This window comes from Paralichthys olivaceus, chromosome 2 (genome assembly GCF_024713975.1).
Source record: "Paralichthys olivaceus isolate ysfri-2021 chromosome 2, ASM2471397v2, whole genome shotgun sequence".
In the NCBI taxonomy this organism is placed as follows: Eukaryota; Metazoa; Chordata; class Actinopteri; order Pleuronectiformes; family Paralichthyidae; genus Paralichthys; species Paralichthys olivaceus.
The window spans coordinates 18,023,626-18,034,453 of record NC_091094.1 but is presented as its reverse complement, the minus strand read 5'-3'; positions in this window follow the sequence as shown (position 1 = coordinate 18,034,453).

Sequence of the window (10,828 nt, the reverse complement as noted above, 5' to 3'; positions counted from 1 at the left end):
TACAAGATATTTTTGAATTACTTTTCTTCTGAAAGTCCTAGAGACTTGTGCATTTCATGATTAATAAAGGGTGGCCTGCCACACAACCACACCGAATTTCAGCACGTTTCGAGCAAGCAGCGCGGAGTTATTCCAATTAATCCCTAATATGGGTTAGGGTTGCAATTAGGGTTAGGGTTAGGGTTAGGGTTGCAATTAGGGTTAGGGTTAGGGTTGTGATTAGGGTTAGGGTTGCTATTAGGGTTAGGGTTGTGATTAGGGTTAGGGTTAGGGTTGCTATTAGGGTTAGGGTTAGGGATGAATACCCATTGGAGCTCAAGATATTCTTCAATAACTTTTTTTCTGTAGGTCATAGAGACTTGGAAGTTGGTTCCATCTCCACTAATGTGGCTATGCCCGATCCATTGGTACCACCCCCGAGCTTCTACGACCTTTGGAAGGGGTAGGGTTAGGGTTGTGATTAGTGTTTGATTTTTTGGTTGTGATTAGGGTTAGGGTTAGGGATGAAAACCTATAGGAGTTCAAGATATTGTTCAATAACTTTTTTTCTGAAGGTCATAGAGACTTGGAAGTTGGTTCCATCTCCACTAATGTGGCTCTGCCCGATCCATTGGGACCACCCCCAAGCTTCTATGACCTACGGAAATGGTGAAACCACCAAATCTATTAAAAATAGTACAAGATATTTTTGAATAACTTTTCTTCTGAAAGTCCTAGAGAGTTGTGCATTTCATGATTAATAAAGGGTGGCCTGCCACACAACCACACCGAATTTCAGCACGTTTCGAGCAAGCAGCGCGGAGTTATTCCAATTAATCCCTAATATGGGTTAGGGTTGCAATTAGGGTTAGGGTTAGGGTTAGGGTTAGGGTTGTGATTAGGGTTAGGGTTAGGGTTGTGGTTAGGGTTAGGGTTGCAATTAGGGTTAGGGTTAGGGTTGCAATTAGGGTTAGGGTTAGGGTTGTGATTAGGGTTAGGGTTAGGGTTGCTATTAGGGTTAGGGTTAGGGATGAATACCCATTGGAGCTCAAGATATTCTTCAATAACTTTTTTTCTGTAGGTCATAGAGACTTGGAAGTTGGTTCCATCTCCACTAATGTGGCTATGCCCGATCCATTGGTACCACCCCCGAGCTTCTACGACCTTTGGAAGGGGTAGGGTTAGGGTTGTGATTAGTGTTTGATTTTTTGGTTGTGATTAGGGTTAGGGTTAGGGATGAAACCTATAGGAGTTCAAGATATTGTTCAATAACTTTTTTTCTGAAGGTCATAGAGACTTGGAAGTTGGTTCCATCTCAACTAAAGTGGCTCTGCCCGATCCATTGGGACCATCCCCGAGCTTCTACGACCTTCGGAAATGGTGAAACCACCAAATCTATAAAAAAAAGTACAAGATATTTTTGAATAACTTTTCTTCTGAAAGTCCTAGAGACTTGTGCATTTCATGATTAATAAAGGGTGGCCTGCCACACAACCACACCGAATTTCAGCACGTTTCGAGCAAGCAGCGCAGAGTTATTCCAATTAATCCCTAATATGGGTTAGGGTTGCAATTAGGGTTAGGGTTAGGGTTGCAATTAGGGTTAGGGTTAGGGTTGTGATTAGGGTTAGGGTTAGGGTTGCTATTAGGGTTAGGGTTAGGGATGAATACCCATTGGAGCTCAAGATATTCTTCAATAACTTTTTTTCTGTAGGTCATAGAGACTTGGAAGTTGGTTCCATCTCCACTAATGTGGCTATGCCCGATCCATTGGTACCACCCCCGAGCTTCTACGACCTTTGGAAGGGGTAGGGTTAGGGTTGTGATTAGTGTTTGATTTTTTGGTTGTGATTAGGGTTAGGGTTAGGGATGAAAACCTATAGGAGTTCAAGATATTGTTCAATAACTTTTTTTCTGAAGGTCATAGAGACTTGGAAGTTGGTTCCATCTCCACTAATGTGGCTCTGCCCGATCCATTGGGACCATCCCCGAGCTTCTACGACCTTCAGAAATGGTGAAACCACCAAATTTATAAAAAAAAGTACAAGATATTTTTGAATTACTTTTCTTCTGAAAGTCCTAGAGACTTGTGCATTTCATGATTAATAAAGGGTGGCCTGCCACACAACCACACCGAATTTCAGCACGTTTCGAGCAAGCAGCGCGGAGTTATTTTAATTAATCCCTAATATGGGTTAGGGTTGCAATTAGGGTTAGGGTTAGGGTTAGGGTTGCAATTAGGGTTAGGGTTAGGGTTGTGATTAGGGTTAGGGTTGCTATTAGGGTTAGGGTTGTGATTAGGGTTAGGGTTAGGGTTGCTATTAGGGTTAGGGTTAGGGATGAATACCCATTGGAGCTCAAGATATTCTTCAATAACTTTTTTTCTGTAGGTCATAGAGACTTGGAAGTTGGTTCCATCTCCACTAATGTGGCTATGCCCGATCCATTGGTACCACCCCCGAGCTTCTACGACCTTTGGAAGGGGTAGGGTTAGGGTTGTGATTAGTGTTTGATTTTTTGGTTGTGATTAGGGTTAGGGTTAGGGATGAAAACCTATAGGAGTTCAAGATATTGTTCAATTACTTTTTTTCTGAAGGTCATAGAGACTTGGAAGTTGGTTCCATCTCCACTAATGTGGCTCTGCCCGATCCATTGGGACCACCCCCAAGCTTCTATGACCTACGGAAATGGTGAAACCACCAAATCTATTAAAAATAGTACAAGATATTTTTGAATAACTTTTCTTCTGAAAGTCCTAGAGACTTGTGCATTTCATGATTATTAAAGGGTGGCCTGCCACACAACCACACCGAATTTCAGCACGTTTCGAGCAAGCAGCGCGGAGTTATTCCAATTAATCCCTAATATGGGTTAGGGTTGCAATTAGGGTTGCAATTAGGGTTAGGGTTAGGGTTGTGATTAGGGTTAGGGTTAGGGTTGTGGTTAGGGTTAGGGTTGCTATTAGGGTTAGGGTTAGGGATGAATACCCATTGGAGCTCAAGATATTCTTCAATAACTTTTTTTCTGTAGGTCATAGAGACTTGGAAGTTGGTTCCATCTCCAATAATGTGGCTATGCCCGATCCATTGGGACCACCCCCGAGCTTCTACGACCTTTGGAAGGGGTAGGGTTAGGGTTGTGATTAGTGTTTGATTTTTTGGTTGTGATTAGGGTTAGGGTTAGGGATGAAACCTATAGGAGTTCAAGATATTGTTCAATAACTTTTTTTCTGAAGGTCATAGAGACTTGGAAGTTGGTTCCATCTCAACTAAAGTGGCTCTGCCCGATCCATTGGGACCATCCCCGAGCTTCTACGACCTTCGGAAATGATGAAACCACCAAATCTATAAAAAAAAGTACAAGATATTTTTGAATAACTTTTCTTCTGAAAGTCCTAGAGACTTGTGCATTTCATGATTAATAAAGGGAGGCCTGCCACACAACCACACCGAATTTCAGCACGTTTCGAGCAAGCAGCGCAGAGTTATTCCAATTAATCCCTAATATGGGTTAGGGTTGCAATTAGGGTTAGGGTTAGGGTTAGGGTTGCAATTAGGGTTAGGGTTAGGGTTGTGATTAGGGTTAGGGTTAGGGTTGCTATTAGGGTTAGGGTTAGGGATGAATACCCATTGGAGCTCAAGATATTCTTCAATAACTTTTTTTCTGTAGGTCATAGAGACTTGGAAGTTGGTTCCATCTCCACTAATGTGGCTATGCCCGATCCATTGGTACCACCCCCGAGCTTCTACGACCTTTGGAAGGGGTAGGGTTAGGGTTGTGATTAGTGTTTGATTTTTTGGTTGTGATTAGGGTTAGGGTTAGGGTTGCTATTAGGGTTAGGGTTAGGGATGAATACCCATTGGAGCTCAAGATATTCTTCAATAACTTTTTTTCTGTAGGTCATAGAGACTTGGAAGTTGGTTCCATCTCCACTAATGTGGCTATGCCCGATCCATTGGTACCACCCCCGAGCTTCTACGACCTTTGGAAGGGGTAGGGTTAGGGTTGTGATTAGTGTTTGATTTTTTGGTTGTGATTAGGGTTAGGGTTAGGGATGAAAACCTATAGGAGTTCAAGATATTGTTCAATAACTTTTTTTCTGAAGGTCATAGAGACTTGGAAGTTGGTTCCATCTCCACTAATGTGACTCTGCCCGATCCATTGGGACCATCCCCAAGCTTCTATGACCTACGGAAATGGTGAAACCACCAAATCTATAAAAATAGTACAAGATATTTTTGAATAACTTTTCTTCTGAAAGTCCTAGAGACTTGTGCATTTCATGATTATTAAAGGGTGGCCTGCCACACAACCACACCGAATTTCAGCACGTTTCGAGCAAGCAGCGCGGAGTTATTCCAATTAATCCCTAATATGGGTTAGGGTTGCAATTAGGGTTAGGGTTAGGGTTAGGGTTGCAATTAGGGTTAGGGTTAGGGTTGTGATTAGGGTTAGGGTTAGGGTTGTGATTAGGGTTAGGGTTAGGGTTGCTATTAGGGTTAGGGTTAGGGATGAATACCCATTGGAGCTCAAGATATTCTTCAATAACTTTTTTTCTGTAGGTCATAGAGACTTGGAAGTTGGTTCCATCTCCACTAATGTGGCTATGCCCGATCCATTGGTACCACCCCCGAGCTTCTACGACCTTTGGAAGGGGTAGGGTTAGGGTTGTGATTAGTGTTTGATTTTTTGGTTGTGATTAGGGTTAGGGTTAGGGATGAAACCTATAGGAGTTCAAGATATTGTTCAATAACTTTTTTTCTGAAGGTCATAGAGACTTGGAAGTTGGTTCCATCTCAACTAAAGTGGCTCTGCCCGATCCATTGGGACCATCCCCGAGCTTCTACGACCTTCGGAAATGGTGAAACCACCAAATCTATAAAAAAAAGTACAAGATATTTTTGAATAACTTTTCTTCTGAAAGTCCTAGAGACTTGTGCATTTCATGATTAATAAAGGGAGGCCTGCCACACAACCACACCAAATTTCAGCACGTTTCGAGCAAGCAGCGCAGAGTTATTCCAATTAATCCCTAATATGGGTTAGGGTTGCAATTAGGGTTAGGGTTAGGGTTAGGGTTGTGATTAGGGTTAGGGTTAGGGTTAGGGTTGCAATTAGGGTTCGGGTTAGGGTTGTGATTAGGGTTAGGGTTGCTATTAGGGTTAGGGTTAGGGATGAATACCCATTGGAGCTCAAGATATTCTTCAATAACTTTTTTTCTGTAGGTCATAGAGACTTGGAAGTTGGTTCCATCTCCACTAATGTGGCTATGCCCGATCCATTGGTACCACCCCCGAGCTTCTACGACCTTTGGAAGGGGTAGGGTTAGGGTTGTGATTAGTGTTTGATTTTTTGGTTGTGATTAGGGTTAGGGTTAGGGATGAAAACCTATAGGAGTTCAAGATATTGTTCAATAACTTTTTTTATGAAGGTCATAGAGACTTGGAAGTTGGTTCCATCTCCACTAATGTGGCTCTGCCCGATCCATTGGGACCATCCCCGAGCTTCTACGACCTTCAGAAATGGTGAAACCACCAAATTTATAAAAAAAAGTACAAGATATTTTTGAATTACTTTTCTTCTGAAAGTCCTAGAGACTTGTGCATTTCATGATTAATAAAGGGTGGCCTGCCACACAACCACACCGAATTTCAGCACGTTTCGAGCAAGCAGCGCGGAGTTATTCCAATTAATCCCTAATATGGGTTAGGGTTGCAATTAGGGTTAGGGTTAGGGTTAGGGTTGCAATTAGGGTTAGGGTTAGGGTTGTGATTAGGGTTAGGGTTGCTATTAGGGTTAGGGTTGTGATTAGGGTTAGGGTTAGGGTTGCTATTAGGGTTAGGGTTAGGGATGAATACCCATTGGAGCTCAAGATATTCTTCAATAACTTTTTTTCTGTAGGTCATAGAGACTTGGAAGTTGGTTCCATCTCCACTAATGTGGCTATGCCCGATCCATTGGTACCACCCCCGAGCTTCTACGACCTTTGGAAGGGGTAGGGTTAGGGTTGTGATTAGTGTTTGATTTTTTGGTTGTGATTAGGGTTAGGGTTAGGGATGAAAACCTATAGGAGTTCAAGATATTGTTCAATAACTTTTTTTCTGAAGGTCATAGAGACTTGGAAGTTGGTTCCATCTCCACTAATGTGGCTCTGCCCGATCCATTGGGACCACCCCCAAGCTTCTATGACCTACGGAAATGGTGAAACCACCAAATCTATTAAAAATAGTACAAGATATTTTTGAATAACTTTTCTTCTGAAAGTCCTAGAGAGTTGTGCATTTCATGATTAATAAAGGGTGGCCTGCCACACAACCACACCGAATTTCAGCACGTTTCGAGCAAGCAGCGCGGAGTTATTCCAATTAATCCCTAATATGGGTTAGGGTTGCAATTAGGGTTAGGGTTAGGGTTAGGGTTAGGGTTGTGATTAGGGTTAGGGTTAGGGTTGTGGTTAGGGTTAGGGTTGCAATTAGGGTTAGGGTTAGGGTTGCAATTAGGGTTAGGGTTAGGGTTGTGATTAGGGTTAGGGTTAGGGTTGCTATTAGGGTTAGGGTTAGGGATGAATACCCATTGGAGCTCAAGATATTCTTCAATAACTTTTTTTCTGTAGGTCATAGAGACTTGGAAGTTGGTTCCATCTCCACTAATGTGGCTATGCCCGATCCATTGGTACCACCCCCGAGCTTCTACGACCTTTGGAAGGGGTAGGGTTAGGGTTGTGATTAGTGTTTGATTTTTTGGTTGTGATTAGGGTTAGGGTTAGGGATGAAACCTATAGGAGTTCAAGATATTGTTCAATAACTTTTTTTCTGAAGGTCATAGAGACTTGGAAGTTGGTTCCATCTCAACTAAAGTGGCTCTGCCCGATCCATTGGGACCATCCCCGAGCTTCTACGACCTTCGGAAATGGTGAAACCACCAAATCTATAAAAAAAAGTACAAGATATTTTTGAATAACTTTTCTTCTGAAAGTCCTAGAGACTTGTGCATTTCATGATTAATAAAGGGTGGCCTGCCACACAACCACACCGAATTTCAGCACGTTTCGAGCAAGCAGCGCAGAGTTATTCCAATTAATCCCTAATATGGGTTAGGGTTGCAATTAGGGTTAGGGTTAGGGTTGCAATTAGGGTTAGGGTTAGGGTTGTGATTAGGGTTAGGGTTAGGGTTGCTATTAGGGTTAGGGTTAGGGATGAATACCCATTGGAGCTCAAGATATTCTTCAATAACTTTTTTTCTGTAGGTCATAGAGACTTGGAAGTTGGTTCCATCTCCACTAATGTGGCTATGCCCGATCCATTGGTACCACCCCCGAGCTTCTACGACCTTTGGAAGGGGTAGGGTTAGGGTTGTGATTAGTGTTTGATTTTTTGGTTGTGATTAGGGTTAGGGTTAGGGATGAAAACCTATAGGAGTTCAAGATATTGTTCAATAACTTTTTTTCTGAAGGTCATAGAGACTTGGAAGTTGGTTCCATCTCCACTAATGTGGCTCTGCCCGATCCATTGGGACCATCCCCGAGCTTCTACGACCTTCAGAAATGGTGAAACCACCAAATTTATAAAAAAAAGTACAAGATATTTTTGAATTACTTTTCTTCTGAAAGTCCTAGAGACTTGTGCATTTCATGATTAATAAAGGGTGGCCTGCCACACAACCACACCGAATTTCAGCACGTTTCGAGCAAGCAGCGCGGAGTTATTTTAATTAATCCCTAATATGGGTTAGGGTTGCAATTAGGGTTAGGGTTAGGGTTAGGGTTGCAATTAGGGTTAGGGTTAGGGTTGTGATTAGGGTTAGGGTTGCTATTAGGGTTAGGGTTGTGATTAGGGTTAGGGTTAGGGTTGCTATTAGGGTTAGGGTTAGGGATGAATACCCATTGGAGCTCAAGATATTCTTCAATAACTTTTTTTCTGTAGGTCATAGAGACTTGGAAGTTGGTTCCATCTCCACTAATGTGGCTATGCCCGATCCATTGGTACCACCCCCGAGCTTCTACGACCTTTGGAAGGGGTAGGGTTAGGGTTGTGATTAGTGTTTGATTTTTTGGTTGTGATTAGGGTTAGGGTTAGGGATGAAAACCTATAGGAGTTCAAGATATTGTTCAATTACTTTTTTTCTGAAGGTCATAGAGACTTGGAAGTTGGTTCCATCTCCACTAATGTGGCTCTGCCCGATCCATTGGGACCACCCCCAAGCTTCTATGACCTACGGAAATGGTGAAACCACCAAATCTATTAAAAATAGTACAAGATATTTTTGAATAACTTTTCTTCTGAAAGTCCTAGAGACTTGTGCATTTCATGATTATTAAAGGGTGGCCTGCCACACAACCACACCGAATTTCAGCACGTTTCGAGCAAGCAGCGCGGAGTTATTCCAATTAATCCCTAATATGGGTTAGGGTTGCAATTAGGGTTGCAATTAGGGTTAGGGTTAGGGTTGTGATTAGGGTTAGGGTTAGGGTTGTGGTTAGGGTTAGGGTTGCTATTAGGGTTAGGGTTAGGGATGAATACCCATTGGAGCTCAAGATATTCTTCAATAACTTTTTTTCTGTAGGTCATAGAGACTTGGAAGTTGGTTCCATCTCCAATAATGTGGCTATGCCCGATCCATTGGTACCACCCCCGAGCTTCTACGACCTTTGGAAGGGGTAGGGTTAGGGTTGTGATTAGTGTTTGATTTTTTGGTTGTGATTAGGGTTAGGGTTAGGGATGAAAACCTATAGGAGTTCAAGATATTGTTCAATAACTTTTTTTCTGAAGGTCATAGAGACTTGGAAGTTGGTTCCATCTCCACTAATGTGACTCTGCCCGATCCATTGGGACCATCCCCAAGCTTCTATGACCTACGGAAATGGTGAAACCACCAAATCTATAAAAATAGTACAAGATATTTTTGAATAACTTTTCTTCTGAAAGTCCTAGAGACTTGTGCATTTCATGATTAATAAAGGGTGGCCTGCCACACAACCACACCGAATTTCAGCACGTTTCAAGCAAGCAGCGCGGAGTTATTCCAATTAATCCCTAATATGGGTTAGGGTTGCAATTAGGGTTAGGGTTAGGGTTAGGGTTGCAATTAGGGTTAGGGTTAGGGTTGTGATTAGGGTTAGGGTTAGGGTTGCTATTAGGGTTAGGGTTAGGGATGAATACCCATTGGAGCTCAAGATATTCTTCAATAACTTTTTTTCTGTAGGTCATAGAGACTTGGAAGTTGGTTCCATCTCCACTAATGTGGCTATGCCCGATCCATTGGGACCACCCCCGAGCTTCTACGACCTTTGGAAGGGGTAGGGTTAGGGTTGTGATTAGTGTTTGATTTTTTGGTTGTGATTAGGGTTAGGGTTAGGGATGAAACCTATAGGAGTTCAAGATATTGTTCAATAACTTTTTTTCTGAAGGTCATAGAGACTTGGAAGTTGGTTCCATCTCAACTAAAGTGGCTCTGCCCGATCCATTGGGACCATCCCCGAGCTTCTACGACCTTCGGAAATGATGAAACCACCAAATCTATAAAAAAAAGTACAAGATATTTTTGAATAACTTTTCTTCTGAAAGTCCTAGAGACTTGTGCATTTCATGATTAATAAAGGGAGGCCTGCCACACAACCACACCGAATTTCAGCACGTTTCGAGCAAGCAGCGCAGAGTTATTCCAATTAATCCCTAATATGGGTTAGGGTTGCAATTAGGGTTAGGGTTAGGGTTAGGGTTGCAATTAGGGTTAGGGTTAGGGTTGTGATTAGGGTTAGGGTTAGGGTTGCTATTAGGGTTAGGGTTAGGGATGAATACCCATTGGAGCTCAAGATATTCTTCAATAACTTTTTTTCTGTAGGTCATAGAGACTTGGAAGTTGGTTCCATCTCCACTAATGTGGCTATGCCCGATCCATTGGTACCACCCCCGAGCTTCTACGACCTTTGGAAGGGGTAGGGTTAGGGTTGTGATTAGTGTTTGATTTTTTGGTTGTGATTAGGGTTAGGGTTAGGGATGAAACCTATAGGAGTTCAAGATATTGTTCAATAACTTTTTTTCTGAAGGTCATAGAGACTTGGAAGTTGGTTCCATCTCAACTAAAGTGGCTCTGCCCGATCCATTGGGACCATCCCCGAGCTTCTACGACCTTCGGAAATGGTGAAACCACCAAATCTATAAAAAAAAGTACAAGATATTTTTGAATAACTTTTCTTCTGAAAGTCCTAGAGACTTGTGCATTTCATGATTAATAAAGGGAGGCCTGCCACACAACCACACCGAATTTCAGCACGTTTCGAGCAAGCAGCGCAGAGTTATTCCAATTAATCCCTAATATGGGTTAGGGTTGCAATTAGGGTTAGGGTTAGGGTTGCAATTAGGGTTAGGGTTAGGGTTGTGATTAGGGTTAGGGTTAGGGTTGCTATTAGGGTTAGGGTTAGGGATGAATACCCATTGGAGCTCAAGATATTCTTCAATAACTTTTTTTCTGTAGGTCATAGAGACTTGGAAGTTGGTTCCATCTCCACTAATGTGGCTATGCCCGATCCATTGGTACCACCCCCGAGCTTCTACGACCTTTGGAAGGGGTAGGGTTAGGGTTGTGATTAGTGTTTGATTTTTTGGTTGTGATTAGGGTTAGGGTTAGGGATGAAACCTATAGGAGTTCAAGATATTGTTCAATAACTTTTTTTCTGAAGGTCATAGAGACTTGGAAGTTGGTTCCATCTCCACTAATGTGGCTCTGCCCGATCCATTGGGACCATCCCCGAGCTTCTACGACCTTCAGAAATGGTGAAACCACCAAATTTTAAAAAAAAAGTACAAGATATTTTTGAATTACTTTTCTTCTGAAAGTCCTAGAGACTTGT